Below are 2,379 nucleotides of genomic sequence, written 5' to 3' on the forward strand. Positions count from 1 at the left end.
GTCCAGAAAAGGCAAACCCATGAAGGCAGAAGGTAGATTCGTGGTTGCCAGGGGCTGGGGAGAGGAAGCAATGGGGAGTTATTGTTTAAGGGGGTACAGAGTTTCTGTTTGGGGTGATGGAAAAGTTTTGGAAATAGTGATGATGATTACATAATCTCGTGAACACTGCTGAATTGTATACTTAGAAATGGTCAAAATGGCAGTTTTTTTACATTCTGCATATTTTACCATAATAAAAAAAAGTCACTGCTTACAGACATCTTTCTGGTTACACGGACTCATCCCGCCCACCCCTAGTCATTGCAGTGCCTTGGACTCCCTGCACAGACGTCTCGTACCACACTCAGTGTCTGGGTGCTGTCAGGTCTCTTGGCTTAAACACCGTCATTATGTGACCTTCTCCACATTTCTATCAACAGATAGGAGCTCCCCCAGAAGTCCAAACCACCCTCGCTCGGCATGTCTAATAGGAATCGAACAGGTCTAGAGCTGAGCTCCTGCTCTCGCCTCCCCATAAACCTGGATGGCTCAGCTGGTTAGAGTTTGTGCTCTTAACAACAATGTTGCCAGTTCAACTCCCACATGGGATGGTGGGCTACGCCCCCTGCAACTAGATTGAAAACAGCGACTGGGCTTGAAGTTGAGCTGCGTCCTCCACAACTAAGATTGAAGGACAATGACTTGACTTGGAGCTGATTGGGTCCTGGAAAAAACACATTGTTCCCTGAAAACACAAAACACATTGTTCCCCAATAAAGTTTAAAAAAAACAAACCTGTTCCATCCAGTGAAGAGCAACCCATCTTTTTATCTTAGAAGTCTAGACTCTTCCTTGACTCTTCTTTTGCTCACACTCACATCTGACCCTTCAATAAATTCTATCATCTCTGCCTCCAGAATACATTCATGACCCCTCCACCTAGATGACGCAAGCCTGCTTTATACTTTACAAGGAACTCTGCTTTATACTTTACAAGGAACTCATGGCACGCCTCTGCTCAGCCCTTCAATGGCTCCGTGTCACTCTGTATAAAAGTTAATCTTTATGTTGACTTGGAGCCCATGTGATCTCCCCGCCTCTCTGCCCTCCCACATTGCTCCAGCTACAGTGACTCCTTGCAGTTCCCTAAACACATTGACCATGCTCCCCTTCACGGCCTTTGCACATGCGGTTTCCTCTGTCTAGGATGTTCTTCTCCCTGGTGTCACAGGACTCACTCCCTCATTTCAGGATCTTGCTCAAACACCACCCCCCAGAGGGACCTTCGCTGGACCCCTGTATAAAGCACTCCCATCACCCCCACCAGCCTGTGCTTGCCCCATTATCTGGCTTTACTCCTCTCCCACACTTGATGCCATTGACAGGTTATATATTTGTTGGTTGTTTGCCCTCTCTCTCCAGTCCAGAGGGAGGATTCCTTGAAGCCAGGGATTTTGTTCTGCTCAATGTTGAATCATCAGGCAATTAGTAGGGTCTCAATAGATATCTGTGGAATGAATAAATTGCTAGAAGCCCTCAAATCACTGAACTTCTAGGATATCCTTCAAATAATACAGTTATGTGACCCTTATGACAAAATATGGTCTGAGAAATGCATTGCTAAGCAATTTCATTGTTGTGCAAACATCANAGCCTAAAGACTCTCATTGTCCTGTCTGGGGCGGTGCCCAGGCTTCTGTGCACTTGGAAAGCTCCCCAGGCAGGGCGTAGATAAAACAAGACTGGTCGCCTGCCGTAATTATTGAAGCTGACTGAGGGCTCCCTGGGAGCTCATGGCTTTTTTCCATGGCAAAGTTTAGAAAAAAAGAGAGAAAAGGGGAAAAAGCTCCCAGCAGGTGCTGATGCCAGGCCTGGTTAGGACAAAGATGGGAGGAAAGGAGCCCTGAAACTGCCCTGGGCCTCTGAGATGGGAGGAGCAGCGCCTCCTGGTGGTGATCAGGTGGCACTACGCACATGGGTCGCGACCTGAAGTCCAGATGTGAATCCGAGGAGGAGACAGTGTGTGGCCCAGGGATGGCTGTAGAGGGGAAAGCGAGGCAAGCCCTGGGAGAGGGCTCTTAACCTTGGTTGTACCACAGACCCCTCTGCCCATCATCTAGCAATGCCTGTGGACCCAAAGAATAAAGGAGGATTTACAAAGCGGAACAAGTAGAATGTAATATAATTATCAAAATAATTGGTGAAGCCAAATTTGTTATAGAGTAGTAGATAAGACCCTTCAGCAGCTGGTCTAATAGTGACAATAATGTAAAAGTAGCGATGAGCGTGAATGGTATTCTGAGAAATCTGCACCATGAAAGGAAAATGTCCGCGATTTCTATTGTTGACAGTCACAGGCACTGCTAAAAAAAAAAAAAAAAATCCAGGACGTGTTGCTTG

The sequence above is a fragment of the Hipposideros armiger genome, unplaced genomic scaffold (assembly GCF_001890085.2).
Source record: "Hipposideros armiger isolate ML-2016 unplaced genomic scaffold, ASM189008v1 scaffold_46, whole genome shotgun sequence".
NCBI lineage: Eukaryota > Metazoa > Chordata > Mammalia > Chiroptera > Hipposideridae > Hipposideros > Hipposideros armiger.